This window comes from Aotus nancymaae, unplaced genomic scaffold (assembly GCF_030222135.1).
Source record: "Aotus nancymaae isolate 86718 unplaced genomic scaffold, 86718_ANA_hifiasm-v0.15.2.pri h1tg000002l, whole genome shotgun sequence".
NCBI lineage: Eukaryota > Metazoa > Chordata > Mammalia > Primates > Aotidae > Aotus > Aotus nancymaae.
Window position 1 is genome coordinate 58,832,318 of NW_026988413.1, and position 27,576 is coordinate 58,859,893.

General features: G+C 36.6%; 1 protein-coding gene across 3 annotated transcripts in view; it reads left to right on the forward strand.

Moving 5' to 3' along the window:
• Positions 1 to 27,576, forward strand: part of CD36 (CD36 molecule (CD36 blood group)) — a 203,395-nt gene that overhangs the window by 112,876 nt on the left and 62,943 nt on the right. The window contains exon 1 of one of the 3 annotated variants that reach the window (XM_012466545.2): positions 9,638 to 9,815. The exons of 1 other annotated variant lie outside the window; for it this stretch is intronic. The gene's annotated coding sequence lies outside the window, so the exon portion shown is untranslated. Of the gene's footprint in view, positions 1 to 9,637; positions 9,816 to 27,576 lie in introns of those variants that run through there. One more of the 3 variants, XM_012466541.3, reaches the window with a different exon arrangement.

Genomic DNA, 27,576 nt, shown 5'->3' on the forward strand with positions numbered 1-27,576 from the left:
CTTACTGAGAAATGTAATATATCAGTCAATAAATGGATGAGTAATTACATGAAATGGAAGGAGAAAATAGCCTGGGAGGTCGCCCTCTAGAAGGACAACATCCTTCTAGATAGCAGCCAGCAGGGAACAAGAACCTCAGTCTTACTACTGTAAGGAACTCAATTCCGTCAACACTCTTGTGAGCTTAAAAGAGGACCCTAACTGCCAAATCAGAATTCAACTCAACCAAAACTTTCATTTTAGTCTTATGAGACACTGAGAAGAGAATCCAGCCATTCCATGCCCAACTTCTGACACAGACAACTATGAGGTAGTTAACGGGTTAAGACATTAAACCACTCAGTTTGTGGTAATTTGTTATCCAGGAAAGGAATACATTAAGGGTACTATTTTTTTTTTTTTTTTTTTTTTTTGCTATTCATTCCTATCATTTTGTGTATCATAACAAATAATTTTAAGCTATGTATTAGACTATAGATTTTTCATTCTTCACAGATATTAGTTCATAGAATTAATGTTCATTGTTAAACTCTAAACATTTTTCATTGTGAATTAATGTGATAAGTAAAAAGTAAATGTATGAGAAATAGTTTATTCAACTGGCCAACAGATATTGCTGGTGTGTTTTCTGTGTGCTGAGTGGTCTTCTAAGCAGTGTGGATACAGCCGTGATATGGCAGTGAACAAGACAGTAAAACTTCCCTGGCCTCAAGGAGCTTACATTTTCATGTGAAATACAGATATTAAAGATTTTTAAAATACTAAACAAACTAATGTGCAAGAAAGTCAGGTAACATGAATAAATAAATGCCGTAAAGTAGGTTAGATGATAGGGTATGATGTGAGGTTACTTGAAATAGTGGCTAAGTGAAGACAGGGAGCAGAACCAGCACACAAATGTCTGGGGCAAAGGATTCTAAGTAGACTGAACAGCCAGTGCAAGGTTCACAGGTGGAATATAGTTTGGCATTTTCCAGAAGGGGCAGTGCATTTTGGTAGAGTATATAAAGTGAAATATGGTAAGAGATCAGGATGGAGGACTAGTCAAGGGCCAAATCATGTGAGGTGTTACAGATTCTGAATATCTGAAGATAGAATCTACTTCTGAACCCTTTATTAGAATGCTTTGATGACATTGCATATTTTAATATTCATCTTCTTTTTTTTTTTTTTTGAGACACTCTGTTGCCCAGGCGAAGTGCAGTGACACAATCATAGCTCACTGCAGCCTTGACTTCTGAGGCTCAAGTGATCTTCCCATCTCAGCTCCCAAGTAGCTGGTACTACAGGCACATGCCACCACATCTGGCGAATTTTATTTTTTGTAGATACAGGATCTCGTTATGTTGCCGGGGCTGGTTTCAAACTCCTAGGCTCAAGAAATCCTCCCACCTTAGCTTCCCAAGGTGCTGGGATTACAGGTGTGAGCCATCACACCCTGGCCTAATGTTGAACTTTTATAAAGCCCTACTTAATGAAGTTATCTTAGAGTTTAGTGTATGAAGAAATATGATGTCTTCAGAAGGACTGCTACATTTTCTTGCATCTGATGAGAGCTCTGAAACACAATGCAGTTCCTTTGTGGTCCTGGTTGCCAGGAAACACCAAGCTTGAGCTCCTGTGAACTAACAGTCTTTAGCTAAGGTTCTGGGGAAAATTCATCTCCCCTCCTTCATGACTATTTTCTTTGTTATTTTTTCATGTCACCATTGATTTTATGTCGTTCACTGCTATTTCAAATGCCTTTGGAAATAAGTATAATTTTTAAAAAATCAATAAAACCACCACATTTGCCAATCTGGAATATTTCTTTCTAAAACTATGATTTATATGAAATCCATTTATTAAATAATTGTTTCATCTCTGGGAACTACCTGTTAAATTAAATGAATAAGCTCTCAGTTATACCAATGAGGTTAAATATGTTGCTAAGTATGATCAAATAAGGTTTAAATGGACAGGTAAAATAAAGACTGATATATAATATTATGGGAGGTCACTAGAGGAGGGTATTTGCTGGCTAAGGGGAAATGAAGAAGACAGCACAGAGATAAGATGCCTCCACTGCATCTTAAAGTAAGACCGTTGTGTGCTACTAAATATGGTAATGCTTGCTGTACACTGCACAATACTAAAGGGTGTCATCCATATTACATATTATCAAATGGTATCCAATACAATATTGTACAGCAAGCATACTTATAAAAATATATCACGTATGATGCATCATATATATGCAGTAATTTTTAAACATGGAAATACACATTAATTTAGATTTGATTTGACCAGGTTGGATATCGGACGTGTTATTATTTTTTTCAATGCTTCAAGCATACACACCTTGTTAAGAATCACTGAATCTAGAGAGTAACATTTAATGGAGAATGGAAAATTCTAGATATAACAACTATTTGAAGCAGTGAGAGATGAAAAGTGAGAATGCAGGGACAATTTCATTGAAGAACAGATGATTCAAAACAGAAACAATAGGTGAGGGGCTTAAATACTCATCTGAAGAGTTTGAAGCCCATTATCTGGGCAATGAGGGTTATTAATGTTTTATCTTAAATAAATCAAAGAATCTAATTTGTGCCTTAGAAAGATTAATCTGATAAATGAGAAGGGAGCAGATCTTCATGCAGGAAGATCAAGTAGGTCGTGAAGGCAATGGTCAATGTGGTGGTGATTGAAACCTGACTTAAGTAGAGGCAGTGAAAAATAAAACACAGGAGACAAATAGAAAAAAATATATGGTGAAGTTAAAACTGTTAGAAATTGGAAGATGATTGGGTGTACAGGTGATAGTTTCAAGCTGAGTGACAGTAAATATGGTGATGAAATGTATGGAGACTGAGAACAGAGACTTACAGATAGGGAGGGGGAGATGTGTGTTTAAGGCACCTGAGTGGAGACAGCCACAGAAGGTTGACATGCAGTTACACAGAAAGAGTCAGTCACACCAGAGTGTCCAAGAGTTCAAGGCCCAGATCCATGGAGATCTAGGTCCAAGTCTGGCCATGTGAGGGACCATGACAGTGGAGTAAATTGCTTAACTTTTCTTAGCCTGTATTTAAATTGTAAAGCAGTAAATATTAGTATCACCCCCAAGAGTTAAAATAAATTGGGATAACATACCCTGGACTAGTATGTAGAAAAGCCTTAACGATGCTAACTAATTTTACAATTAGAATAAAATTTAGGGGTCAAAAATTAAAATTTGGAATTAATTGTGCAGAGGTGCTAAACTAGGCCCACAGGGAAAAATGCACTGTCAAGGAAGAGAAGATGTAGGAAGAAAAGAAAAAGTACAGCCTAGACCTTGATAGGTACCTATAACTTAGAATGCAGGTAGAGCACTGGGAACCCAGAGATAGACAAGGAAACAACAGCCAAGAAGGTACCTTTCTAATCTTTACATTAATAAACAGCCAAAAGCGAAGGAGTGATATATGAAGTGTGTTACAGGGTCTGGAGGTCTCAATTGCAGAGCTTTGCTAGAACTTTTCGATCTACCTCAGGACCATCATACTTAATCCTCCCATATTTTTCTCTAAGAAGGAGGACGGAGCTACAATTCACTAGATACAGCTTTGTACAATGGTTGTCAAAAAATTACATTAATCATTGTTGACTCTTGCTGATTACTATATATCATCAAAACAGAGTTTCATAAACGTAAAGTGCTACAGCATGGAAGTAATAATGATAACAAACCAAGGCTCTGTGTCTGATTTAAAAAACAGTGGGACATATGCTTGGCTGCTACCATAATTGGCTACGAGCCTGTTGTTTTTTTGCGCTGGAAGAGGGACTTTATGTCCTGTGGATATTATTTCTTGGCCCATGGGGACCCAAGTTTCCACTAGATTACAAGCTCTATGCACATAGCCAGATGTGTGCAAGACTCTTTCTTAAATTAGGCTATTTCTGTAAATTATGCTTAACTTTTTTTCTTTCAGTATTGGGTTTCTTTTTATTTCCTTTGGTTCTTTCTCCATGTGAATTAACTAGCATCTCCCTGGACTCACAGTGTCTGTGATGTCACTTGGTATGTTGTAACACTCCCTGCGATAGCTTGTGAAAACCTCCTATGATAACCAAACTAAACAGATATGTTGATGTTTCAGTATCACTGTTCACTTGTGTTCACACTGGATTCAGTTTTATTCATTCATTCATTTATTCTTTCATTCAGGAAATATCTTTTCAGCACTGCTATATACCAATCACTTAGCTAGATGTGTTCTCATGTGTTATCCAAAGAATGAGTGTTCTGGTAGGGTTTAGAATGATTTCTAGAATAGTTCCCATTTAAAGACTTCCTCAATTCATCTCATTCTTGTTTCCTCATGCACTACCACTGCTACTAAACCTGTTGATGTTACTTTCTTTTTTTTATTGTTTAGAAATTATTTTTTTAAATATATATTTTATTGTATTTTAGGTTTTGGGATACATGTGAAGAACATGCAAGATTGTTCATAGGTACACACGTGGCAATGTGGTTTTCTGCCTTCCTCCCCATCACCCACATCTGGCATTTCTCCCCATGTTAAATATGTCTTAAATACATCCTTTTTTCTCCACTTTCTGCATCCTTTTTAGGCCATATTACCCTTACGGCCAATCATAATTACCTGACTGATTTCTCCACCTGAATTCTTGTCACTCTTCAATTCACTGTTGGAGACATTTTCTTTTCAATGTAATTCACATTCAATTGTGAATCTTTCCAGATTAAAATACTTCAAAGGCTTCTTATTGTTCCTGGGGTAAATCCTTACAAATTCCTGTGCTGTCTAGCCCATCTCTAAACCTCCTGCATCATCTCTTATTTTCCCTGTTCTCTGTTATCCAGGGGCCTTGGCCTTCTGCTTTCTCCTTTCAGTTATCTAAACCTGCTATGCTCCTAGCTGTCCCTGGCAGGCTTGTTGCAGTTGCTGCTCCCTTACCTTCCAATGCTTTCCTTAATTCTTTGCCAGTTAAAAGTTACTCATTTTTAGATATTAGTTTATTTAGCACAATGTATATTGAGCTTGAATCTTGTGTGTATATGGGAATGTATGTATACATATGTGTGTATATATGTATATATTTGTGTGTATATGTATATGTACATGTTTGTGTATACACATATATGTACATATGTATGTACATACATATGCATACACAAATATACATTCCCATATACATATACATATAATATGTGTACATATCAATATAATCTAAAAAAATCTAAAAATCTTGTATGCATATGGGAATATATGTATACATATTTTTGTGTGTATACATGTATATATGTATGTATATATATTTGTGTATATGTGCATGTATATACATATATACATATGTGTGTATATACATATATGTACATGCGTACATATGCACATACAAATATATATGTACATTTCCATACACGTTTACACAATATTCATACATAGGCATATATTTACATATAAACATCCATATGCACACATATATGTACAACATACATGCGTGTATATGTGTATGTATATATGTATGCATCTATTAGAGAAGCCTCTCTGATCTCTCAGTCTAGCTTCTCGCATTGCAACTTTGTTTTCCTTCACTAAGCAATAGCATATTTGAGAGCACAAATTTAGGCTCTTTACCGTTTTTTCCCCAAAGGAGAAACACAATACGTGATATAAACAGAATCTCAACATATCTTGCTTTTAAATGAAAAATGAGTAACTGATAACCCAACCATCTTAAAAGGGAAGAATGCTGCTTTGGGGAAGTACTCTCTCTTGCAAATTCTTGACAAGGCTTTTATAATTCATGAATATGACATTAGAATGAAGAAAATAAATAAGGATATTAATTTAGCAATAATATTTGGCTTCAAAGATTTGAAACATTACTCCATTAAATTATTTTAATAGCATATATTTCTATTGATCTTCATTATTTTTGAAGACCAAACACAGAGTAAACATTCTTCCCTAAAGTCAGCTTTTTCAGACATACATAATATTATTATATTTTTAAATTGGCAGATAAAATTGTGTGTATTTATTGTGTAAAACATGATGTGTTTTGAAGTATACATCAGTTGTGGAAGGATTAAATCTAGCTAATTAACAATATAAATCACCTCACATAGTTGTCACATATGTGGTACAGACACTTAAAATTCACTCTCTTAGCATTTTTCAAGAAAATAACATATATATTGAAGTCAGTTATGAGCAACAATGGCGATAAAAACTTTACCTTAATCTGATGCTTAGAATAAGGACATTGCACATATTCTGTATTAGAGAAAAGCAAGTTAAGCTGAGAAGATTAATATTAAACCTTTCTCACAGCTCTCCTGTGGAAAAATGCTCCTAATGAAGATGTGTTCGGGTGAAATTGTTTATTCCATACTAACAAACAAGCAAGCAAACAAAAACCCCTGGCAAGAAGAGTGTGCTAATAGAAATTACACAAATTAGCCTTCAAATATCTTTCAGAGTCTGAATTTATACTTTAGGCAAGCTGATAATTATACAAGGGCATTTTTTCAAATACGTTTTTCATAAACACAAGTTAGCAAGGTTAATATGTAAGTATCTTGTTGAATAATACTCATTGTTTTCAAGTGGGCAGAGGGGTTTATGCCAAAATTTCTCTAGAAGGCCACAAACTGTTCCTTCCCGGTTGTGTTACAGAGGGGTTCAAGAACAGTTCACTGTTAACTCTTACACAATGGATAGAGATATTCAAATGAGGGGCAAATCTTTGATTTAAAATTTTAATTTTTAAGCATCACATTATTAATTTTAAAAGTCCTAAGCACATTCAGCATTACATATGCAGGATGAATTAAATATCATTAATAATACTTGAAGCACACTGGATGATGGCAATAGAATAGAGAAGAACATTATCTGAAAGCGGACTAGCACTTGGAAGACATCAGAGAAACAGGGTGTGGGAAGTGCTGGGTAGGAGTGAAAACATGATTCTACTACTGCCTCTATATTGATGATGCTTTGCATATGTACAGATAAATTTAACTACTTGTTTTGAGAAAAAGATGTTCATACCAAAATGGGAAATTCCATGATATTATCTTGTGAAGGACAGCTGGAAACAGCTGCTATTAGCAACAGGATTGTAGGTGCAACCTTAATGGCTTAAAGTTAGGCCAGACAACAAACTGGAAAAAGAAAAGTCCTAAGTTTCAATTGACAGTCTGTGATGAAATGTTCAGGTTCGAAGATGGTATAGAAAACTTCTGGGGATTCCCTAGATGGAGGGAGTCAGTGGTCTTGTCTCAGTGATTTACCACAGAGCCATCATCCTTTTTAACACAATCCACCACTTCTTTTCCCTCTCCTTCACCACCTATCCCTATCAGCTCATGCCCAGCAGGGAGTAAACAATTTAATGATAATCCATATATAATTTGTGGAAAGGAAATACAGGATTTCCTAATCTTACTTGTGGGACATAATCCGTATTTGAAGATAATAGTGCTTACAATGTCAGAGGCAGTCTATGATATTTACTGTGTTCATAGGAAATATGCATAGCTGTGTTCACTGAATTTTTAACACGGCTTCTTGCTTCTTTGATAAAATAATTTGTTTAAAAGTTCCTAGTTCAAATAATAGAAAAACCCTTTACACACAGGGAACAACATTTTTTTTTCCTTAACGATAAAGGTCACATTCTGTAATATTTGGAGATACGTGATGCTACATTTCATGCAAAGACCATCTGACCTAAAGGACCAACTCCTTGTCACCTGGTTTTCCCTCTCTATGTCACATATCAGACCTCTGACTGGCTGAGAAGTGGCCATCAGGGCTGGCTCTCCAGGATCTGGAAGATCAAAGTCTGCTCAAACACACTGGCAAGGAGAACATGAAACACATAAATGCAAGAAATGAGAAACCTTCCTGGCTGTAGTGGTGGCTTACGGATTTTTTTTATTTATTTTTTTTTTTTGTCTTTTTTTTGAAACGGAGTTTCACTCTTGTTACCCAGGCTGGAGTGCAATGGCGCCATCTCGGCTCACGGCAACCTCCGCCTCCTGGGTTCAGGCAATTCTCCTGCCTCAGCCTCCTGAGTAGCTGGGATTACAGGCGCACGCCACCATGCCCAGCTAATTTTTGTATTTTTAGTAGAGACGGGGTTTCACCATATTGACCGGGATGGTCTCGATCTCTAGACCTCGTGATCCACCCGCCTCGGCCTCCCAAAGTGCCGGGATTACAGGCGTGAGCCACCGTGCCCGGCCGGATCTTCTCTCTTTTTCCTGTGTTAGGGACATAATGCTTCTGGGAATGTCTTGGTGTCATAGCAATACTCTTTAGGGACCATTTCTGTGCTTTCTCTAACTTTGTTTAAGCAACAAAAAAAGAAGCTTTGGAATTGCTCACAGGGTGGCTAATCTGATACAGATAAAGGATGGATGAAACTCATTTTTAGCCTGTAACTATATTGTAGGATGGAAAAGAATACTTGCTTTTGAGTCAAAACTGGGTGGATTAGACTCTCAAATGAATCAGTTATTTACCATGTGTCCATTGTTGAAACTTATCCCTTTAGTTGCAGTTTCTTCTCTGGAAAGTGAGCCTAAAATATTAATTTGAAAGGTTTTTGGGATTAGAGAAGGAGAATGAATTTGATGGTATCTACCTCACAAAGTGTCAGGCGCATGAACAGTGCTCAATACATAGGACCTATTATTAAAATATGATGAAAATACTGGTTATGGTAATTTGACAAAATAACCTTTCTTTGTGGATAGTGGTTACTACTTGATACAGAATAGATTTATTTAAAGAGTGGTAGCTCTAGTCTATCATTTTCCTTTAAAGTCATTCTGCAAAAGAAATTTTAATTGAAAATATTTAAATATAAGGAGAGCAATATGACTCTTCTAGTTTCTCTGTTCACTTTAATATAGAATTAGAGATTCTTAGTACATAAATCCTAGAAAGTAATTTAGAAATCTTGTCATTTTATCTTCAGAGTAATAACTTTCATCACAGGGGCTGTTTGGGCTGAGTAGAGCTTTATTCATGTTTACCAGAAGTCCTAAGAAAAATTTATTCCAAAGCAAATATATTCTACAACTGTTCGAAAAGATTCATAAAACAATAATTTAAACCAAAGAACTCTGGCAGTGCATGGAACTTTCTGCCTCATTAATTGAGGCAAACAAAAAAAGTGACCAAACGACTACTGAAAACACAGAGGAGAAAAAATACTAAGAAAATGTACAGGGACTCACCTGCAAAAGTTACTGAAACAAAAATCTGTTGACTAAATAGTAATGAATATTCACTTTTATGTTGTTTTATACTTAAGAAGGAAAATTTGAGCCTTTCTCTGTACTATCAGAGCAAATGGCAATCATGAAGTGAAGCACATAGACTATTAATGATTGATCACTTGAATTCTATGTTTTATAAGTACAGCAACCATCTGTTAAGGGGAATAACAGGTTCTAGCAAGGAAAGGATTAAGGGCTTTATTTTCCTCAACTGAAGCCCAAAATGAGTGAGCTTTTTCAAGTTAACGTTGATTTCATTTGGCTCAGGTGTCAGGGATCTATATTTATCTGGTGTTAGGCGTGTGTCTGAAGTGCTGGAAGTCTCAGAATGTCAATAGCTTTCAGATGTCAAGATAACCTTAAGGATAGATGAAGGGTTGAGAGGCTGTGCCTCATTTCTGAGTCCTCAGCTGCTATGCCGTGGAAATCCTGTTTACTTGCTGCGTCTCCTCCTGCAAGAGTCTCTCTGGAGCCAGTCTTGAGGTCCCACAACTGCGGAAGCAAGCTCTTCTAGAAGTTGGTGAGCAGAATGCTTTTTGTTTAGGACGTGGCTATAAATGTCTTTGTAGTTGATGCACTATCATTTAGTAAGTAACTATTTTGAGCTCTCTAAAAAACAGGTTTGTCTGTGATGCTTCTTTTAGCATATTTGCAAGTTTTAACCAAATGGTTAAAGAAATTTGCTTTTTAACGCTTAAACCTTGCATTTCCACAAGTCTCTAAATTCCATAGGATGCTATGGATTTCCAGTTGCCTATTACATGTCTTTTACCTAGAAAGCACCAGAAAACCTAAACTCGTGATTTCAACAAGTGTAATTTTACTTGAAACTTTTTTCTTTTGAATCACCTTCTTTAATGGGACTCTGAAAATGTTTTTTGGCCTGCTGTCACAACTGACAAATATATTGAAGAAATAATCTAAAAGACCAGTCTTAACAATTTGACTTCTAGACAGAAGAAAACAAAAGCCTTTTATTCATAAAACTTACTAATCATTAGTGATCATAGAAGATTTGTGTGGGCGTCACATATCTTGTTTGTGGGGTGGGGGGAGATTTTGTGACATAGCAGAAATTTTGTTATATGGTGTGTTTCATAATATGGCTACATAAGACCAGGCAACACCGCCAAGAATTACAGAGTCGTTACTTATACAGAAAGTCAAGTTATGCATATTTTGAGACAAAATTAAAGGTTGATAGAAAAAAAAAAGCCATTCCTTCTGTTTCTCTATGTTTATTTTACAAACCTTGGAAATGAATTAGATAGGCTTCTTTACCATTACAAAAAGGTCACCTTCTTTTATTATTTGAGGAATGGTTGCTTGGTACCAGCCTGAATTCTGGGGAACCACTTAGGGCTAATACTTACAAAGGGGTAAACTTCTTATTAACACTCCTTGAGAGAACTCACAACTCAGATGGGCTCTGTATCTCAGATAAAGAGAAACAGGCAAGCTGTCTTGCTTTCAGATATACCTGACTGAATAATAAAAGTGGATTTGTGGAGGAATATATGAGACTCGCCTAATCCTGACAAGAGGAAAGAAAAAATATTTTCAAATGATGTACTACACAAATAGTAATTATTTGGAATCTGATCTTTTTGTAAAGGATAATGACAACTTAGTAATTAACTGTTCTAAGAGTTCAAGAAAGCAAACACCTGAGGATAATAAAACAATTTTCACCTGGGAAAAAGATAAGCTCTGGAACTCAAGAATTATGGTCAGGCAAAAACAAAGCTTTTAAACTGCTGGCAAATCATTGGAAATCACTGCTTAAGGCTGTAGAGTGTGATGATTAAATGAAAGGAAATGTTTCTCTCAGAGCAAAGAAATATAATATTAAGCTATTGGTATGGCTGTGGCTCATTTTGCTTTTGGCACAAGTTAATAATTAAGATGACTAAGGAATTTAATCTGATATTCTTAGTATTTATAAACTAATAAAGCTTCAGGTTAAAATGAGTAAAAAATGTATTGGTCTGATGTTTATGGTTTTCCTAAAGATTGCATTTTAGATTAAAATTATGAACTGCATCATCACTTTATTGCAATCTATGAGGAACAAGAGGTCCTGGAGGAGGGGGAATGAGGCTGTGTTTCCATATCACGTGACTAGAATCCTCGGTCATGTCTAATCCACAGCTATTCAATCACAAGCAATAAATACTCATCAGGAAAAGGAAATGAACTAAAACAAATAAAAGTGTGTAAGAAATACAAAAAGAATACAATCGGGTAAATAGTTTCGGTGTTTTGTTGTGCATAGAAGTACAGTAATTGGCTAAACCACTGGAAAGCTTGTTTGTTTTCACAAACTATGCAGTTGGTTCCACTACAAACTTTCAAATCATTTCTTTATGGAAAAGGGTAAAGTGAATTCTGATTTGTGTCTTCTAACAAATTCAACCATGAGGAGACAAAGTACCACTTTTAGATATATGCGGTTGGTATCCTGCTAAATAGCTGAAGATGTTTTGAAATATACCCAGAGACCTTTGTCACACAGACACTATTGTACAAAGAAGGAAATGACAGAAAATTGGCAAGTATTAGAGGGGACATAGGAGACAGCTTGGCTCATTCACCAAGGACTCTGGGCTGTGCTCAAATGGAAAAGAATTGTTTGCCCTTCAGTACTTGTGATGTTTAAAGGTGAAATGAGGAGAGTTTTTAAAAATAAATTATTATTAGTTTCATCTCTTAATGCTGTTCCTTCTCATTAAGTCTTCTAAATATAAAACTTTTCTCATTTGAATTTTTGGAAAGTCATAAAAAAATTAGTAGTCATGTTTTACAACCATGACTTAATAAGAAAACCTCAGTCTATTTCCCCATTCAGTATGATACTAGCTGTAAATATGTCCTATGTGGCTTTTATTATGAAATTCATTTGGAGGTTCCTTTGGTCTCATATTGTAACTTCATTTTAACTTTATTTAAAATGTACCAAATGCCGTTACAAGATCTGCTTCTTGTATCTCATTCCGGTAAGTTTTAGAAATGAAGTAGTAAACATTAGTGTGTTCAGTACAGTGGTCCCATAAAATAGAACCCAAAGCATACTATCTTTTTAGAGCAGATATAAAATTTCAAGTAAACTAGATACTTAAGACCGAGCCCTAAAACATGAAATACCTATTTTGGTTGAATATGTGATGGAGTTGCTATCTTTCAAATTCCTTTATTCATTGACATACTCTTTCAGAAATATTTAATGAACACCTACACTGCTTTAGGAAACGCTATTAGAAACAATATTGTGCTGAGCATTTATAAGAATCTAGGATTAATTTACAGGTGGTTTTCTGAACCTTGTTCATATAGAATGAAACTTTTGATGAAGGTTAAAAAATAAAAACTGTTTACTTAGTAAATGGTGAAAGCATATTCATCATTTTATGGATACTTATTCTCATGACCCCACAGCAACAGCCCCATTAAAGTGTTATCAGTCTCTGGGAGAAAAAATGAACCAAATGAATGACAGTTATATTTCCAGAAGGACTAAAAGGAAGATACTGGCAGAGTTCTTCCTCTTGCTTGCTCTAAGCTTCTGGTTGTTGTATCATTTACTCTTAAAATGCTAAGTAATTTCACACAACATTGGAAGCCTCTCCAGAATAAAATAACTGTAGTATGGACTCTAAGCTTTAGGATTGATAACTTCCTAAAATTACTTCTTCTTGAACTATTTCATCTGAAATGGAGAATAAATACTAGTATTAATTTTATTTTGGTCTCTTGGGGAGACCTCTAATTTCTATTGGCCCCATCCTTTTCAGAGCTGGTTGGGCAATAGGTACATCTAAGCAGATGCATAGACAAGGAATTACAGTGCAGTAACGTATGAGCTGTGATAAGCGTATTATACAGGAATAAGAGCATTGCTTACAGACCTTTGCTATTGCCTAGAGTGGGAACACCTTGTCTGCATACAAACTCCATAAAGGTAATGGAGCTATTCCATTTGTAGCTTCTTATGTTAGTATCAGCAATGTCCCAGTGCCTGACTCACACATAATAAGCTCGTAATTTCTCAATAGAGAGATTGTATTCATTTATTGAAAATATTGTCTGAATATTTCCTAAATCAAAATATTTACCTTTTACTAAGGACTATGACTAAAATTTTTAAAAATTTTGAATCATGTAAATAGCTTAGATACATTTGTTTTTTATGTTTAGCATTTTTCCAAAAAATATCCAAACTGACATAGACTTCTACTATAACATAATACATAATCTGTGCAACTTTTTTTTGTATTAAATCCTCAAGTAGGTAGTTTTATGGAACATTACTACCACTGCTCTTGCCAGCAGGTCTGGCTGGGTTTGTTTACTTTTATAATATAAGGCAGATCCTCTACTCATAAAATGAATTATGAAATTTAATATAGAAATAGTCCATAATTTACAAGACACTAAATATATAAACTCACAGATGCTGAGAATGTCTCAGTGAACCAGTTCATGAAGCTTGCTCATTTCACCTAATGCCTCTCACTGATGTCCTAGTCCTTTTCCCCAGTCTGCATGCAAAACTTAGATGAGCTTGCTACTGTGTTCCAACTCTTAGATGTCTTTGTCTCATGTACTGAGTTTTGGATGAAGCCAGAGAGAAATATTTAGCTCAGTCAGTTTCACTCTGGGTCCAGTGGTCTTGGAGATATGCTAATCTTTCCTCCGAAAAAGGATTGTGATTTCTCCACTTTCCCCTGCATGAACAACCACAGCATGCACTGTACAGTTCTTTGCTAGCCTAGTCACGTATCCTCTCAATACCCTCTCTGAAGTTGGGGGATGGTGGCCAGCTGGTGGTAAAGGTACAGACATCACCCATTTTCTTTCTCCATCCCTTAGTTCCTTTCTGACCTAGACGGCTGCTTGAAAGTTCCTTCCCCTTCAGTCTTCCAATCTTTGTGTATTGCATCCTTGTACTGCAGTCCTGTTATAATAGTTCAACAAAATTCCATATGGTTTACCAGCTGAAGTCAGGAAATACAGGATTAAGCAAAGGAAAAAATAAATCCTAGTATTTAGAGGCAAACAGAAAGGAAGCTTACTATAATTCCTCCCATTATCTTCTCTACCCCATTAATATTCCTCCTGAGTATTAAAGGTAGCATTTTGTTCTCTCAAATCTCCCATGCAAAACTTCTGTACATAGTAACAGCAAGAGAGTTTCTGAAGCTGAAATCCTGTAGAACAAATAAAAGCAACTGAAACAATCTGAATGGTCTTTTGAAAAAAAGGAAAAAGGAAAGCACTTAATTATTTACCATGGCAAAGCAACAGCTATGAAGCTTGCTTTTTCTTTTTTTCTGAGGCTTAGGACTAGACGTCTACTTTCAGCTGCTCTCCCAATGTTTAAATTTTTTTCATAGCAAAAGCTATGAACGTGAGAAGTGGGGATGCTTCTTAGCACACTCAAACTAAGATTACTGACTTTTACAAATAAGGATGTGGAGGCCTGTAGAAGTTAAGTGACCTTTATACCCTTTTCTAGCCATATTGCTTTCCTCAGTTTCCATTTCTGCAGATTTTCTAGGTTCCCATTCCCCATCCCCCACTTTCTTTTTTTCTTTTTCTTTTTCTTTTCTTTTTTTGAGATGGAGTCTTGCACTGTTGCCTGGGCTGGAGTGCAATGGTGTGATCTTGGCTCACTGCAATCTCCACCTCCCAGGTTCAAGGGATTCTCCTGCCTCAGCCTCCTGAGTAACTGGGATTACAGGTGCCTGCCACCACACCCACCTAATTTTTTGTATTTTTAGTGGAGACGGGGTTTCACTATGTTGGCCAGGCTGGTCTCAAACTCCTGACCTCGTAATCTGCCCCATCCCCCACTTTCTAAGTGATTTTATCAGTTTTCATGACTTCACCTGTAATCTGTATGTTGAGGAGACCCAAATCTACATCTTATGACTCCAATCACTCTTCTCAACTTCAGACCCATATGTCTCCATGCCAGTAGGTCAAGTTCTTGAGTTGAAAGTATCTAAACTCTTTTTTTTTTAGATAGATTCTCACTCTGTCACCCGGGCTTGAGTGCAGTGGCACAGTCTCAGGTCACTGCAACATCCGCCTCACGGGTACAAGTGATCCTCCTACCTCAGTCTTCCAAGTACCTGGGAGTACAGGTGTGTGCCACCACACCCAGCCAATTTTTGGTATTTTTAGTAGAGATTGGGATTCACTGTGTTAGCCAGGGTGATCTCCATCTCCTGACCTCTTGATCCACCCACCTCAGCCTCCCAAAGTGCTGGGATTACAGGCCTGAGCCATATAACATTGTTACTGTGTTCTGATTCGAAATGTATATATTTATGTTCCAAATTAAATTATCCTCAAATGAGTGTCTTTTACTATGCTTGAATTTATCCAAGCATTCAATAATATATATGCATATAATGTATCCTCTGCAAATTATTTTTAAATAAATGTGTTAAGATTTAATAGATATTTATTACCTACGTGGCACCTGCAAAGCCCTCTAATGATAATTATGCAAAGTGTCTAGTATTTAATGAGAAGTAAATTACTGGTTGAGGCATACTCTCTAGTGTTGGATTGTATGTGTTTGAAACTTAGATCTCCACCTTCCCAGCTCTGTGACTCCGGCAAGTTAGTAGACTTCTTTTTACTTCTGCTTCCCTATCTGTAACACACGGATAATAAACATATCAACCTCATAGGGTAATTATTAAAGATAAGCAAGTTAATACATATAAATTACTCATACAGCTGTCTTGCATAATGTAAGTGCTATAGAAGGGTTAACTATTATTTAAGTTTTACAATAATGTAAAAGTAGATAGTGTTATCCCCATTTTACAAATGAGTAAACAAACCTGGAGAGATTTTAAAAATTGGCTCAGGATCTTGCAGCCTTAGTGTAAATGCCAATATTAAACCCAGATAGGACCAACCCCACCCCACCCCACCGCTAAATCTGATCCTGTATTTCCCCTTCAGGTTAATAGAACCTCCTTTTGTCTTGTTACTCAAGCGTAAAACCTGAAACCTAATCATTTTTTCATCTCTACCTAGCTAATTAGTCACCAAGCCTTAGCTATTCATGCTACCTTCTAAATACATTCCATATCCACTAAAGATTTCTGAAATCCTTCCCACCTTTCCCACTCCCACCCCCATGGTCACTTTTTTTTTTTTGAGATGGAGTCTCGCCCTAGCGCCCAGGCTGGAGTGCAATGGTGTGATCTTGGCTCACTACAACCTCTGCCTCCTAGGTTCAAGTGATTCTCCTGCCTCAGCCTCCCAAGTAGCTGGGACTACAGGTGCCTGCTACGATGCCTGGCTAAATTTTGTATTTTTAGTAGAGATGGGGTTTCACCATATTGGCCAGGCTGGTCTCGAACTCCTGACCTTGTGATCTGTGTGCCTTGGCCTCCCAGAGTGCTGGGATTACAAGCGTGAGCCACTGCGCCCAGCCCCCATAGTCCCTTTTTAAGTCCAACTACATAGTTTCCTATCTAGATTATTTTAATAGGCTTCTGCTGGCCTTCTCTTCAATCCATTCTCCATGCTGATGCCAAGGCCATCTCCTAAACCCACATTTTATCATGCCCTCCTTCCCCAAAATCCTTGAGTTGTCCTATATTGCTTTCAAGATAAACCCCCATAAGAATGAATTCCAGGTAAATCAAGGCACGCATGTACCATACAGTTTGGTATATTACATGTTACATTAGGGCTTCATGTTTGTGGTCATTTGTGCCTGCTTTTCTGGTGTCTTGCCTTGTTCTTCCAAAACTCATCCACTGTACCGAGCCTTACTGAAATATGTTTTCCCAGTTGTATGTTTACTCTTTTGTATGTTTCTTTATGTATCTCTATTTGGGGAAATGCCTGTGATCCACTATAACCTGTCCCACTCTTTACCCGGATCTGTATAATGCAGTCCTCGTGTGAGGTACCACTTCCTCCACCACTGTCCTTTAACAGCTTCTCTCCCTCACCATTCACTCTTCCCACCTACACTCAGGTAGGTCACAGCCTATTAGAATTGTCTGCTTATGAATGTGCCTTCCTAGACCTGCTGGGAGCTACCTGAGGGGAGGTGTCAGGTTTTTGTTTTGTTGATTCTCACATTTTATCCCAATTAGAAGTCCAAACTAAGAATACTTTAGGAACGTATTTAAGTTTACTCCTGCAAGGGCTACTGATTGATAAAAGATTTGCCAACGTCATTGAGGGAATAAATCATATATAAATAAAACAAAGCTGATGATTCAAACTATGATAGTAGACTCATTTCACATGTAGTCTGAAGATTTCAACAACAAGAGACTGATAGGAGACATAATACAGTATTAGAGTTAGAAAAATTGGTCACAAAAAGCCTGGAGTTAGTATTTGCCTGTCTTCTGGCTTGTGGTCTTTTAGTGAAGGGAGCCAGATAAGAGTTTGGTTCAGGTTACAAGCATGATCACCCAGGAGGTGCTTGCTATGTAGGCAAAGGGTTGAGGGCAAGATAAGATTAGGAAAGGACATGCACTGTGAGGACTGAGCCAAGCTCTGGGTCTCATCCAGTTCAGAATCTTTCCTTGGAGAACAGGGACTGGCAAATGAATACTGGAAACTGAAGAGTGAGAAGTATTATCTAAAAGCACACAGCTCACTTTTAACAGCTCATTAAATGAGACTAGATTTATCACAGTAGTTCTCAAAAATTGGTGCATGAAAACAATAAGAAATGCTTAACTTGATACCCACAATGCCTTTTTAAAAATTGATTGTTACTGTATTGTCACTGTAATGGTCACTACTCTTAATGTTTTCCTGATCTACATTTGTACCCTGTATGTCCCACCTCAGACTACCTAAGATTTTCAGTCCCTTCTGGGAACTTATTTAAATTCAACTACTTTTATTTTGGTAGCCATTTACTGGGAGCATAATTTAGCTTCCTAATATTATGCTATTATTGTTATCTTTTGTAGACACAAGAATAGTATACCTTCAATGTAGTCTTTTGTTTAGTGAAGTTTTAGTGATAAAGACAGTTTTCCTCTACTTTTGAATAGATTATTTTATTTTATTTTATTTTTTTACTTTTTGAGATGGAGCCTCGCTCTGTCACCAGGCTGCAGTGCAGTGGCACGATCTTGGCTCACTGCAACCTCCGCCTCCCGGGTTCAAGCGATTTTCCTGCCTCAGCCTCCCAAATAGCTGAGAATACAGGCATGCGCCACCATGCCTGGCTAAATTTTTGTATTTTTAGTAGAGACGGGGTTTCACCATGTTGGCCTGGATGGTCTCTAACTCCTAACCTCGTGATCCACCCTCCTCAGCCTCCCAAAGTGCTGGGATTACAGGTGTGAGTCACCGTGGCCGGCCAGATTTTTTAAATTTTTTTCTAGACAAGTTCTAGCTTTGTCAGTCAGGCTGGAGTACAGTGGTACAATCACAGCTCACTATAACCTCAAACTCCTGGCTTCAATTAATCTTCCCACCTTAGTCAGCCTCCCAAAAAGCTGGGACTACAGGTACACACCATCATGCCCAGCTAATTTTTTGGTTGTTTCTTTGTGTAGAGGCAGGGTCTTCTTACGTTGCCCAAGCTGGTCTCAAACTCCTGGCCTCAAGCAATCCTCCTTCTGGTCCCTGCAAACCACTGGGATTATAGGCATGAGCCACTGCACCGTGCCTTGAACAGAATTATAATAAAGCTTTGGGGTGTTTAATGGCCTTTCATGGGATGCTCTGCCCCCCTGTTGTGACCTGGCCATGTATCTTGTCTTGGCCTGCTTTTTTCTCCCATACGGGACACAGAGGCGCTAACTTCAGAATCGTTGTCCTGTGTCATTTTGCACACCCATGATAATCTCTTCTGTTTCTCATCACTGTGGCATCTTTTAATTTTTCTTCTTGGAGGTTCTCTTTAGTTGTATTGAAAATTCTGGGAGATTGTACTAGGAATACGTCAGAGCCTCTTGATAGCACTGGAGTTAGGAGCCAATTTCTTAGGAGATTTATTACTGCCAATGTCCTTTGTTTAACCAAAGACCAACAGGAGCACACCTGTAGTGAGACAAGTTCATTACTCATTGCAAAGAGAGAGAAGTGTACCGTAGGGAACTGACAGTGACCCAGTAAGAAGATGTTAGGAAAAATCTACTCTAGAATTCGGACTTTGGTTGGTTGATGGGGGAGGGCTCAGGGATGATGCTGAAGGAAGTCGAGGTTTGCTCCGAACTGGATGTTGTGAGGAGGCAAGGTAAGTTTATGATTGGGTATCTTAATCTCATCTAGGAGGAGGGAAGACTAGACTGAAGCTAAAGCTGTAATTGATAAAGAAGCAGTCGCATAGTCCTACGTAGTAAGTGGGAAGGGAATGCGTAGTGTCTGTGGCTTGGACAGTGTTCATGATCGTTCTGGGTTCAGACGTAATTATAAAGGGATCTCATTTTGTCTTGACTCATCATGATCACAGAATGGTTTTAACCAAAGTAAATGTCCTATGAATTGTTTGTGTTCATCAGGAGAACAAACACCAGGGCCAAGTAGTGAGTGCTGGGCCTACGTCCAAAAACAGCAAGATCTAACTCATAGCACCAGGCCGGCTCCTGGATGTTGGGCTGTTTTCTCTTTACCGTAACGAAGTTCTTTTTCACTTCAGTAATTAAACGTACACACCTGAAATCTAATTTCCACCACTTTGATAACTGTTGAAATAAGATTCTAGTAAAAGTCTTTTGAATGTCCTCCTTAAGCTCTATAATATGCTCAGTTTGTTAAGTAATTTAATACAAAATATCATTCCTGTTAGCAACCTGAAAAACCACAAGAGATTAGTCAGTGTATAATAATGATAATGTGCACAAATCGTTTAGGGAATAGATTCTTTATTTTTTCACATATACCATAAAAACGAATTTGTTTTATAAATGAAAAAATTATGCCATTGGCACATATAAAATATAATGAAATTAAATTTTAATTGCTCAAAGCTTCTTATGAAGAAATTAAGGGGTCTTTATACTTACTATATAGATGAATATCGTGCTGATCAGATTGTAGAATCTTGCAGTTGGGAATTATCTTAAAATGTATTTCTTAAAATATGCACCTCTGTGGAACTTATGTAAATATGGTTAAATATATATATTCAGCTTTCTATTTAGATATTCCAGATACCACCTGATATAGAAGAGATAATCTGACTTCTTCTATTATACAACCATAGACTTCTTTTGTCATTTTTATTTCTTTAAATTTGATTTTCCACATTAACACATATAATTGTATGTATTCACTGCATGCAACAGGAGGTCTTAAATGTATAAACATTGTGGAATGACTCAATCTAGCTATTTAACATGCATGTAATACCACATAGTTATTATTTTTGTGGTGAGAACACAAGCATTTTTTAAGAATTCAGACAGACTTTCATCATCATAAGCTGTGTTTAAATGAAAAAATCTGGTAAGTGATTCAAGTCTGTGATTAATAATATTCAATATATTTAGGTAGTATATGGATTCAAAATTAGTAGAAATATTGACAAACATTCCATGCTAATTACTTTGTAACTTCTCATAATCTGTAGAAGAAGTATTGGTAGAGAGAGGTGGGAAGATAAGGCTATAAATAAACTTGATTCTATAAGTCACACAAGGAAAAAGCGTATTTTCTTTATGGTAATGTAATATTTAAGACATTTGTAATATTCATAAGTGTAATACTTTCTTTATACATATGTGCTTTTTAGACCTGAGCTGCACAATAAATTCAAAGTTTCAGTGCCACATGTAAAACTAACTTTCTCTATTCTTTTTTTTTTTTACAGTAGGTGGGGGTTTGCCTTAAAATATGATAAAGGCAATACAAGAGAAATAGTGTGTTTTAACCTCTGCTGTATTTATCATAGTATTTTGTTAATAAACTATTTTGATTTTACTTTATAATAGAGTTAGTCCTTTAGTTACTCTTATCTAAACCAAGAAAGATGTTCATTCTTCACTTTCTCCATAAGGTCTGTCTTTTCACAAGATCCTGTTTCATCTTTCCTATTTTGGAATAAAACATGCAGCTCTGTTTTATGCAAGCCAGAAATAATAATTTACTGAACAGGGAACTGTAGTTAAGAAGTAAAAATCCCAGTTAAAAATTTTAACTGTTAATGGAACAAAGAGGCTTAAATCTTTTACAGATGAGAGATGCCTGTCATGGGTCTAAGACATGTGGTTTATTTAAGTCTAGTCAGCACTTTTGATTCTTAAATTAGAATAGTTCAAAAGTTAAATTAGAGTACAATCATGATAACCAAGTTGATAATAAAAGCCAAATACTATAAATAAATATAAAATATCCACTAGTTACTTAGGAAGTTAAGACAGTACTTTTGGAGTCTGTTTTATGCAGAGCCAAATGCATATAATTAGCTAATGTGCTTGTGGATGTCTATGTTCTGTAATATTACTGTCTGAAAAGTTGTTACAGATAAACATTTATTATTTTTCTGAAAGTCAAAGGGATATTTTGTATGCCCAGTTTAGCAGTTATCTATTAGCAGACTCTTGAATAAAAATGAAAATAAAAGAACATTAACACCAATCATCTTTCTTACTAGAAATATTCCTATGCTTGATGTTTTTCCACAAACTGTTAACACATCACAGATATTCTTAAACTACTTGTATAAATTATACCAGAATAAAATGGGCATCATTCTCTTTTTTGCTTACACCAAATCCTAGATTCTCCAGAGCACATCACCACTGGAGACAAACAATGGTGATTGTTTTTATTGCAAGAACTACCCAGATTATTTCTTGGAGAGCCTCCTTGTTTTCCACTAGGTTTAGTCATAGGTTCTCTTTCACTCTTTATCCCACATTTTTAGACCGTCATAATAGATTTACATTTTATACACCCACTGGCCAACAAGAAAATCTATAAATATGTTCACCAAAAAGCAGGTTGATACAATTAGTTTACTCATTGCTTCTTCCTGATGAGGTTCTTCTTTGAGTCCAGTTGCTGACTCCTGAATAAAAATGAAATTATCAACGTCTCTTGTACATTGGTCTATGGTTTCTCTGCAGGGGAGCTCTCTGTGCCTTAATCTTTGCTTCCTTTCCTCACCGCTCCATCTTTCCTTTAAATTCCCCACCATGACACTGAAGGACTTCCCCAATTCTGCCCGTTCTCAGAAACCAAAGCTGGGTTCCTGACCCCAATTCCAATACACCAGTTTATAATGTGAAGTGGGAAATTGGGGGGTTAAATATTTCCTAATATCAACTGAAAACTGTGGGTGCCCTTGTTATTTGCTCTGCTACGTGTTAGCTTTATATTGTATTTGTCACTTCAACTAATGCCAATATAAAAGAAATGCTAAATCCGTTGTTCCTTTGACTTACAGTGTTTTTTTCCCCTCTGCTTGCATAGGGAGTATCCAATTTTCTTTACTTCTCTATCTACCCCTGCTGTTATGTTCCAGAATGCCATCAAGATAAAAGCTAACCAAAAGTATTTCTCCCCCTTGTGATAATGACTCTTAGGGCTTGCTTTTCAGTTTTACAGCCCTCTTTGCCATGGCTGCCACTATAAACTGCAAGCATGTTCCATTAATCCAAACTCTGCCTAGAATGAGACCACATTCCCTTCATTAGGCTGAATACAAGTTTCAGTTCAAGGTCCTGTGTCTTTCCAGCATTCATTTATTAGTCATCTAGCTAAATTTCTCAACCTAATTTATCGCTTTTCATGTGACCTTTTAAAAGTGCAAACTCGAATCCTGTCACTTCCCCAACTTATAACTACTTAATTGTTCTATTCCGCTTCCACAATAAAGTTCAAGCTCCTTAGAATATGATGCAGAGGGCTTCGAGGTCTGGTATCCACCCATTTTCCTCACTTTTTGCCACTTCCCTGAAAACAACTTTTGTACTTTTGCAAACGTATCACTTCCTTTTTGCCTCTGAATTTATACATGCTGCTCTTTCTGCTTCTATTGACTTTTTCCATCTTCTGTGACTAGAAAATGTCTATCCATGCGTTGAAGCCCTTCTGTTATTTTACAACCTATCTCCTCTCAACAAAATTACAACCTATTCCATACCATATTTTATTCATCTTTGTATGCCAATGCCATGCCCAAAGCCTGGAGTATGATTAAAGGTCAGTTAGTGTTTGAATGAGTAAGTTAGTTCTTTAGCACATTTCCTTTCTCTTAACTCACAGTTTGAAATAATTAAATTCTTTACTCTTCATAATTTCTCCCTAAAAAAAAAAAAAATCTAAATTGGGGAAGCTTCATGGAAACTCGGAATTTTCTCTAATAGTCTTGCCAAAATAAATGGAAGACTCTTTCTTGGTTTTCTTTATAGCTGTTCTTTGGTTCAGATTGGTTAACTTTATACTTCACTTTTCTTTTGTCAGGATAATTTTGTTTTTAGGAAGGATAGAAGCTTGAACTTAATTTTATTTTGAATTTTGATTTAGTTTTGATTTGATTTTAAAGACTTAACAGATAACATTTTCTTCCTTTAAAGAAATCTCTTTCTAGGCAATAGGAGATCTTGTGATATTTCTTTGTTCTTTATTTTGAGTTGATTGTACAGATAACTTCTTGACTTTATGTTATATAACCTTATGTTAAAGTTATATCCCAGTGATCTACTGTAAATTAAAAACATGAGAATATCATTGTAAAAATGCATTTAATAAACCTAATCTATTGAATATCATAGCTTAGCCTAGCCTATCTTAAATGTGCTCAGAACACTTACTTTAGGCTACATTTGGGCAAAATCATCTAATACAGAGCATATTTTATAATAAAGTATTGAATATATCATATAATTAATCAAATCTGGTATTGAATTAGCGTTTCTACTGAATGTGTATTGCTTTTGCACCATTGTGAAGTTGAAAGATTGTAAATTGGATCATTGTATGTTGGGGACCATCTGTGTGTGTGTGTGTGTGTCTGTGTGTGTGTATGCATGCACACACACACACACATATGCAATTTGAGCGAGTATTTGTGTTATTAAGATGGTATGACAGCCCAATATTTTAAAGTGATTGCTCTAGAGAAACGTTAACATTTTGGAAGCTGATAATTATTTTCTAATATTTATTATTTGACAAATACTGGGAAAATAAATCTCATTGTCTTAAGTCTATGGTTGTTATCAGTTGGCATGATTGTGCTGGCAGGTAACAAAATAATCCAATGAAGCAGTTCAAAACATAGGAAACTTTATTTTTTCATGTAATAAGGAGTCAACAGATGGGATGATTCCAAGCTGCTTAATTCATAGACTCACTGATAATAATTAATTCATACGGCTCTAGGTTGGTTTTTCTTACTATTATGTTACAAATGCAAAGTAGCTATAGCAATCGTAAGGATCATGTCTTTATATAACGATGGCTAAAGGCAGTAAGAAACAAGTATGTCTTGTTTTAGTCTTTTAAAACAGAAAACTATCACTGCAGCTCTGTAGCTGACTTGCTTTTATGCCTCAATGTCAGCATTTTGTTATATGCTTGGCATACATTTCATTATCAAGGAGAATTATGGCTTAGACTAATCAATATTCAACCTCTGTAGTTTGGGAGAGGTTTTATAATCACATGGACATGAAAGATCTATAATACAGAATCAGAGCTCGGTGAAGAGAAATGAGGTAGAAAAGTGGAAGTAACTTTGTCACAGTATGTCCTATTCTAATTTACGTGAGTTCAATTTTTGAAAATTAAAATATATGTGTCCTCAAATAGAGGGGAACAGTACACACCGGGGCCTTTCAGAGGGTGAACAGTGGAGGGAGAGAATTAGGAAAAATTTCTTTTTTTACTTTTTTTTATTGCATTTTAGGTTTTGGGGTACACGTGAAGAATATGCAAGATTGTTGCATAGGTACACACATGGCAGTGTGATTTGCTGCCTTCCTCCCCATCACCTATATCTGGCATTTCTCCCCATGCTATCTCTCCCCAACTCCAAACCCCCACTGTCCCTCCCCTATTTCCCCCCAACAGACCCCAGTGTGTGATGCTTTCCTAACTGTGTCCATGTGTTCTCATTGTTCAACCCCCGCCTATGAGTGAGAACATGTTGTGTGTGGTTTTCTGTTCTTGTGTCAGTTTGCTGAGAATGATGGTTTCCAGGTTCATCCATGTCCCTGCAAAGGACATGAACTCATCGTTTTTGATGGCTGCATAATATTCCGTGGTGTATATGTGCCACATTTTCCCTGTCCAGTCTATCATGGATGGGCATTTGGGTTGGTTCCAGGTCTTTGCTATTGTAAACTGTGCTGCAATGAACATTCGTCTGCATGTGTCCTTATAGTAGAACGATTTATAATCCTTTGGATATATACCCAGTAATGGGATTGCTGGGTCAAATGGAGTTTCTGTTTCTAGGTCTTTGGGGAATCGCCACACTGTCTTCCACAATGGTTGAACTAATTTACACTCCCACCAACAGTGTAAAAGTGTTCCTATTTCTCCACATCCTCTCCAGCATCTGTTGTCTCCAGATTTTTTAATGATCACCATTCTAACTGGCATGAGATGGTATCTCAATGTAGTTTTGATTTGCATTTCTCTAATGACCAGTGATGATGAGCATTTTCTCATATGTTTGTTGGCCTCATGTATGTCTTCTTTTGTAAAGTGTCTGTTCATATCCTTCATCCACTTTTGAATGGGCTTGTTTTTTTCTTGTAACTCTGTTTTAGTTCTTTGTAGATTCTGGATATCAGCCCTTTGTCAGATGGGTAGACTGCAAAAATTTTTCCCATTCTGTTGGTTGCTGATTCACTCTAATGACTGTTTCTTTTGCCGTGCAGAAGCTGTGGAGATTGATTAGGTCCCATTTGTCTATTTTGGCTTTTGTTGCCAATGCTTTTGGTGTTTTGGTCATAAAGTCCTTGCCTATGCCTATGTCCTGAATGGTTTTACCTAGATTTCCTTCTAGGGTTTTTATGGTGTTAGGTCTTCTGTTTAAGTCTTTAATCCATCTGGAGTTAATTTTAGTGTAAGGTGTCAGGAAGGAGTTCAGTTTCTGCTTTCTGCACATGGCTAGCCAGTTTTCCCAATACCATTTATTAAACAGAGAATACTTTTTCCATTGCTTGTTTTTGTCAGGTTTGTCAAAGATCAGATGGTTGTAGATGTGTGGTGTTGCCTCCGAGGCCTCTGTTCTGTTCCATTGGTCTATATCTCTGTTTTGGTACCAGTACCATGCTGTTTTGATTACTGTAGCCTTGTAGTATAGTTTGAAGTCCAGTGGTGTGATACCTCCTGCTTTGTTCTTTTTGCTTAGAATTGACATGGCTATGCGGGCTCTCTTTTGGTTCCATATGAAGTTTATGGTGGTTTTTTCCAGTTCTGTGAAGAATGTCATTGGAAGCTTGATGGGGATAGCATTGAATCTATAAATTACTTTGGGAAGTATGTCCATTTTCACGATATTGATTCTTCCTAACCATGAACATGGAATGTTTCTCCATCTGTTTGTGTCCTCTCTTATTTCATTGAGCAGTGGTTTGTAGTTCTCCTTGAAGAGATCCTTTACATTCCTTGTTAGTTGTATTTCTAGGTATTTTATTCTCTTGGTAGCAATTGTGAATGGCAGTTCGTTCTTGATTTGGCTCTCTTTAAGTCTGTTATTGGTGTATAGGAATGCTTGTGATTTTTGCACATTGATTTTGTATCCTGAGACTTTGCTGAAGTTGCTTATCAGTTTCAGGAGATTTTGGGCTGAGACGATAGGGTCTTCTAGATATACAATCATGTCGTCTGCAAATAGAGACAATTTGACTTCCTCCTTTCCTATTTGAATACTCTTTATTTCTTTTTCTCGCCTGATTGTTCTGGCTAGAACTTCCCATACTATATTGAATAGGAGTGTTGAGAGAGGGAATCCTTGTCTAGTGCCAGATTTTAAAGGGAATGCTTCCAGTTTTTGCCCATCAATATGATATTGGCTGTTGGTTTGTCGTAAATAGATTTTACTATTTTGAGATACGTTCCGTCAATACCTAGTTTATTGAGGGTTTTTAGCATAAAGGGCTGTTGAATTTTGTGGAAGGCCTTCTCTGCATCAGTTGAGATAATCAGGTGGTTTTTGTCTTTGGTTCTGTTTATATGGTGAATTAGTTTATAGACTTGTGTATGTTGAACCAGCCTTGCATCCCCGGGATGAAGCCTACTTGATCATGGTGGATAAGCTTTTTGATGTGCTGTTGCAATTGGCTTGCCGTTATTTTATTGAAGATTTTTGC